This window comes from Apium graveolens, chromosome 1 (genome assembly GCF_009905375.1).
Source record: "Apium graveolens cultivar Ventura chromosome 1, ASM990537v1, whole genome shotgun sequence".
In the NCBI taxonomy this organism is placed as follows: domain Eukaryota; kingdom Viridiplantae; phylum Streptophyta; class Magnoliopsida; order Apiales; family Apiaceae; genus Apium; species Apium graveolens.
In genome coordinates this window covers 60,190,557-60,196,973 of record NC_133647.1, presented here as the reverse complement: position 1 = coordinate 60,196,973, position 6,417 = coordinate 60,190,557, and the positions used below count along the sequence as shown (strand labels likewise).

The window sequence follows — 6,417 nt, the reverse complement described above, 5'->3', positions numbered from 1 at the left end:
GTACAACCGAATAGCTCCTTCGATATCTCATATCGAGCTATCCTCCCTGCCACATCATACAACTCTTATAGATACATAAGGATAGTGTAAGCATCCATATGCTCATGTTGCTTCTGTAGCACAATGTTCATGGAAGCTAGCATGATGCATTGAGCAACATTTGCATCAGTTATCCACTTACGATACACAATATGTTCATCATTATGTGCATCGTTAGCAGGTTCAGTAGGCTTAGGTGAGTTAAGCACATATTCCAGCTTCTCAACCCTGAGAATAATTCTCAACTTTTGAAGCCAGTCAGCAAAATTAGGACCAGTCAACTTGTGAGCATCTAGTATGCTCCGGAGTGATAGTGCAGAAGACATAACGTATATAGTAAATCTGTAAATGATGAACACATAACAACACTTAGCAAATATTCAATTTCATTTCAAAACACTATATGAATCGGGTCTTTATTCATAAATGGCTCCCACTAGTTTATCTAATTTATACAACCCCTAAGTGAAAATTAAGCATTCATAATGCCAGTGGGAATAGGGATCCTACATTCCATCACATAACCTCGGCTGTAGCACGAACGCCATGTGATGTTCAATAGGCAGACAACTTTTGTCAATTACATCTTATGTTATTCCCTAATAAAACTTTAGCCTCTTGAATAATTGAGTCACGGCTGTAGCACGACAGACTCAATATTCTAAGTCAAGTTTAACCCAACGTTTCGTACAATTGAATCAGTCTCCAACGACCCATGGTTGTAGCACATAACGACCTTTAGATTCTAATTCAATGCACACATCTATATGTAATAGACAAGTATTTCTTATTTCGAAATCAAAGCCCTCGGCTGTAGCACGAAATGACAATGATTCAAAAATAAGAACTATTTTCTACCATATTGGAAGGCTTTGACCGACACAAGCCCGTTGTGTCATTGGCCAATTACTACTTGATATTATTCAATTTTAGAGGGATTATATTACGTTACAATCATAATCATATTATAAAGAGATTCTTCCTTTTAAATTAAATATTTTAAATCAATAATCGATAATCAGATGATTCCCAGATCGGAGGGAGCATTGTCAAGTGGCGTCACTTAATACCCTTTTCTTACAGATAGAAATCTGTTGTTGATAGAATCATCCTTTCTCTCAATATTGAAAATTCATATTCAATTACGTGTTTCATAAACACAAGAATCTCATGATTGTATTCATAATATTCATATTAAGGTCATGAAACAATTTCACTATACTAGATTCTCTAACATACGCCTTATATTAATTAAGTTCACCTAAATCTATCATCGCATGATAAGTTAAGCATATATCACATATATAAGCATGAATAAACGTAAAGGTAGGAATGTTAAATCATGTAGCATATTAGTCTAAGCATTATACATCTCTATGTATCACATGAGGCATTTAAAAGTAATTAAAACAGTTAAAAACAGCTTTAATACACTACTGTTCGCTATAAATAGTCCGAAACAATTTCAGAAAATACAATATAATATACCATTAGATGCGTCTCTAAAAGACGAATCCAACGGCACCAAGCACGCCCCAATCTGACCACCCACGCGCCCTCACGCGCCCCGAGAAGCTCAGCCACACGCCCCCATGCGCACACGCGCTGTCAGGCGCGTGCCTGACAGTCAGCCACGCGCCCCCACGTGCACACACGCTGTCAGGCGCGTGACTGACAGTCAGCCACGCGCCGCCACGTGCATATGCGCCTCACGCACCCCAAACGCTGAGCTGACGTCAGCATGACGTCATCTGATAACGTCAGCATGACGTCAGCACAAGCGCTGACCATTGATCACGATTATCCGGATTATACGAATTCACTGCTTAGAATACCAAGAACCCATTCAGTGAATAGTTACCGTACAATCAATTCCTTCTACCCTGCAATGTCACGATTAAATACAAGGTATGGAACTTGTGTCAAGCCTATCTTATTTAATCATATGCTTTCCCATTCACTATGCTTAGTTCTAATTAATGTAAATTAGAAACTCCTTTCTAATTTCATTCACTCTGGCCAGAGATTCCTAAACTAGCATAAGTGGATCAGCATTGAACATTCTCTTCCTTCACTGGAAGGGGTAGATCCTTTATTAATCATACAGTATTTTCATGTACAAATTCCTATACCCAGTAGAGCCCTTATAATTGTCCTTGGATAGTAAGAACTAAACCAAAGCATAGTTCAGTGTACACAAGATGACTATGATGACCTCAAGTCTAAGAATACTTGTACAACTATCACTATGTGAACAACTGATGACACGTGAGTGAACTCCATCAGTTGTTCAGCTGTGTGAGTCATGTTCAGTGAACTTATTCTATAATAAGCACCTACATACTAGCTATAGTGTCACCACATAAATGTCTATGAGAACAGACAACCTTCATAATGAAGTAAGCATAGTATTTACTGATCTTTGCGGATTATTAATTACCAGTTAGTAATCCTACGACCAGGAACTATATAAGTTTAGAGTTATCATCTTTTAGGTCTCATTATTATCCATAAAACGCTTTACTCTAAACTGTGGTATATCTTATTTAAACACTTAACATAGATAAAGCCCGCAATAAAAAACAAAACAAGTCTTTTATTAATATCAATGAAATCAAACCAGATTATATAAAAGTTATTCCTAAATCCTCATACATGATTGGACTTAGGACACATCTCTTTCACTTATTACTCTTGTGACGTACTCTGGTTTTAATAAGTATTTTTATTAGTTATTCTTGTGTGTTATTATCATGTTTTCATATGAACCCGTGGTGACGATGAGTTCAATCATGGGATAATCGTGATCATGTGGTCGTAACGGATTTACTATGGAATTCTTTAGTTAGTTGTTTAATATCTTAGTGTGTGATGATTGTATGATATCTAGTATTGGTTGTGCTTATTCGTCTTATGTGCGTCGCAAACATATAAGATAGGGTGTTAATCTCTTATGAAGCGACAGTGGATCTTGAGGTTTAGAACTTGCTATGCTAGCATAGGTTCATGTATGTGTATACATGATTAGTGGGTAACTCTAACCGTTTTACTTACCCTGTGTAATCATAAGGAATAAATTGTGCTTAAATCGTTATGTTGTCAAATTCTGTAGACATATAGGGTCTCAACATAATTGATGCCTATTCAACTTCTATCTGAATTTTGGATGTTTGGTAGAATGGTATTAGTACAACGAAAGTTGGCTTTTATCAGTTTCGTGTTGTTCGATTAATATCATCACCGTTACATGCTAAGGGTAATAATAATAACTATTGAAGGAAGTAGTAATAAAGTTATGATCTCATGTGTGTTTAATATTGTTAATTCAAGTGTCAATTAAGTATTTAATTCTCGTAGTTAATTATAGTTAATAATTAGTTGATCAATTCTACGTATTATTGTCTTGACATTGAGAAGTAATCATACATTGGTGAGTAAGTGTTAATTGAACATAATTAGTTTGAGTCTTTGTGGGAACGAACTAGAAATTATTCTATATTACTTGCGAACGTGACTACTTGCGTGAATTATTAGCGGGTGTTTTGTGCCTAACACACATAAGCTTCAACTCCTCTAATTCAGATTTTTCATTACTTGGTTGCAGCTGAAGTTGTTGTTTGGTGCATATTGCGGTTGTTGAAAACCAGGGGATTGTATTGCTTAACTATATACTACTGATAAGGCTGTTGAACCGCATTCTGAGCGTTGCTCCAACTGGAATTAGGATGGTTGCGGTTGTTGGGATGATAGGTGGCTGACACTGGTTGTTGCAATTGCTGGAAGTTGCTCACATATTGAGCTGATTCATTAGAAATTGCACACTGATCAGTCTCATGGGCACCAGCACATAGCTCACAAACACTAGTGATTTGATTAACTCCATAATTAGCCAAAGTGTCCACCTTCATCGTCAAAGCCTTAAGTTGGGCAGCGATAACAGTTGCTGCATCCAACTCCAGAATTCCTGCTACCTTTCCCTAAGTGAGTCTTTGGGAAGGATTTTTAGTACTCATTAGAAGCCATCAGTTCAATGAGTTCATAAGCTTCATCGTAGCTTTTAGCCCATAAGGCTCCTCCTGATGCTGTATCAAGCATGGGTCTAGAAGTAGCACTCAATCCAATGTAGAAATAATTTATGATCATCCAATCAGGCATGCCGTGGTGTGGGCATTTCCTTAGTATCTCCTTATATTGATCCCAAGCCTCACACAGAGATTTTCCAGTTTGCTGAGCAAACTGAGTAAGAGCATTCCTGATTGCAGCAGTCTTCGCCATAGGGAAGAATTTAGTGAGAAACTTTTGCGCAAGATCCTCCCAAGTGGTGATAGACCCTGCTGGTAGAGAATGTAACCAACACTTCTCCTTATCCCTCAAAGAGAATGGGAATAATCGCAACTTAATGGCATCTTCAGACACATCGTTGAACTTGAAAGTGTCACAGATCTCGATGAAATCCCTGATGTGCATGTTTGGGTCTTCAGTAGGATTACCCCCAAAATGAACTGAGTTCTGAATTATCTGAATTATGCTTGACTTGATCTCAAACGTGTTAGCCCTGATGGCTGGTCTGATGATGCTTGACTGAATGTCATTAATCTTAGGCCGAGAATAGTCCATCAAAGCCTTCGGATTTTCTGGTTGATCACCCATCTCAACTAATGCTGGTTCTTCAACTTTCTCTTCTTCTTCCTCAAAAACTTCTCTACAAACTACCACAAGTTCTTTCTCGGCTTTATCCAGAGTTCTCTTACGAGTACGCGAACGCGTATGCATACACCCTCGAAATAAGACAAGGAAACAGATAAGTAACAATGTCCGAGTCAATGAACTTTAACGACTAATGATGGAAAGCACATAAACTATAAATTAATACTGCAGTCCCGGCAGCGGCGCCAAAAACTTGTTAGTCGCTAAACATGCGCTAATAATACACGCAAGTATACGAGTTCGCAAGTAGTATAAAATCTTTTCTAGTTCTCCCACAGAGACTTTATTGGTTAACTATCCAATTTATGCACCTAAGCAACAATGTATGGTTATTATCCAATGCTTAGACGATAAGAATTTTAGCTTGATTATAACTAAGAATTATGCTACAATTATAACTACGAGAATAAGATTGACCGAATTGATATATATGACAAACATGGGATTCTAACTTCATTAAATACTTCATTCAATAGCCTTATTATTCTTAACCTTAGCATGCAATGGTGATGACACTAATCAAATAACACGAAACTGATAAACACCAACTTTCGTTACACGAGTACCATTCTACCAGACATCCACAAAAGAGATAGAAGCTGAATATGCACCAATTATATTGAAACCCTATATGTCTATAGAATTTGATAACATAACGGTTTAAGCACAAGTTATTTATCTTGATTACATAAGTCAAGTAAGATGGTTAAAATTACCTACGAATCATGCATAACAATGACATGAACCTATGCTAGCATGGCAAGTTCTAAATCCTTAAATTCACTTTCGTTTCATTAAGAATTAACACGCTATCTCGTAAGTTCACGACGCTTATAAGACGAATAAGCTCAACCAATACTAGGATATCATACATGCACCACATAGTAAGGCATACAAATATTTTATCTAAAGAAATCCATAAATAAATCCGCTAGAACGCCATGATAACGATTAGCCCATAATCGGACTCATCATCAACGTGGGTTCCGATGAAAACATGATATAACAAACGTAGTCTTTATACGAATAAATAAAACCAAGTACAAACAAGAGTATAGGTTCAGCAAAACAAGAAACAAGCATCCAAATTACAAATCAAAACAAAGATTCACAAGAATAAACTAGATTGTCTTCGCCTTTGTTGAATTGTGCCAAAAGGTCTCTTTCCGTCTTCTCCTTGCGCTCAAGTCTGTCTCTGACTTCTTCTCATTAAAAATGACCTAAGATATGTTTATATAGCAGTCCATGCATCCCAGGAGTCCAGCAATTTAAATTATAAAAGAATCAGGATTTGTGTATCCCGACCCAGCGCGGCCACGCGCTTCAACAGCGCGGGCGCGCCGACTTCCTGCTTCATGGCGCGGCCGCGTGCAACATCAGTGCGGGCATGCCGGCCTTCTGCCGGAAAACTTTATTTCTTCTCCTTTATTCCTTACAGCTTCGAGCCAATCTTTCAAGCTTTTACTCAATCACATCCTAAACACCATATTAGCATTAAAATAATGCTAATTCATCTGATTCACGAAGTAAATCCTGAAATGCAAAAACATTCGAAAACACATTAAATCACAACTAACTTAAGTACAAATACACCAACTCAAAGTTTATTAGAGCATAAATAAATGTCATAAATGCCACTTAACAACAAAATATATGCTAAAATTCCCAAAA

At 37.2% G+C, this 6,417-nt stretch overlaps 1 non-coding gene across 1 annotated transcript; it reads left to right on the top strand.

Annotated features, from left to right (window-relative positions):
• The first annotated feature begins 4,192 nt into the window (after positions 1–4,192).
• LOC141682648 (small nucleolar RNA R71) lies at positions 4,193–4,299 on the top strand. Its single transcript, XR_012559877.1, has one exon. It is a non-coding gene; the product is annotated as a small nucleolar RNA R71 (small nucleolar RNA).
• The last annotated feature ends 2,118 nt before the right edge of the window (positions 4,300–6,417 follow it).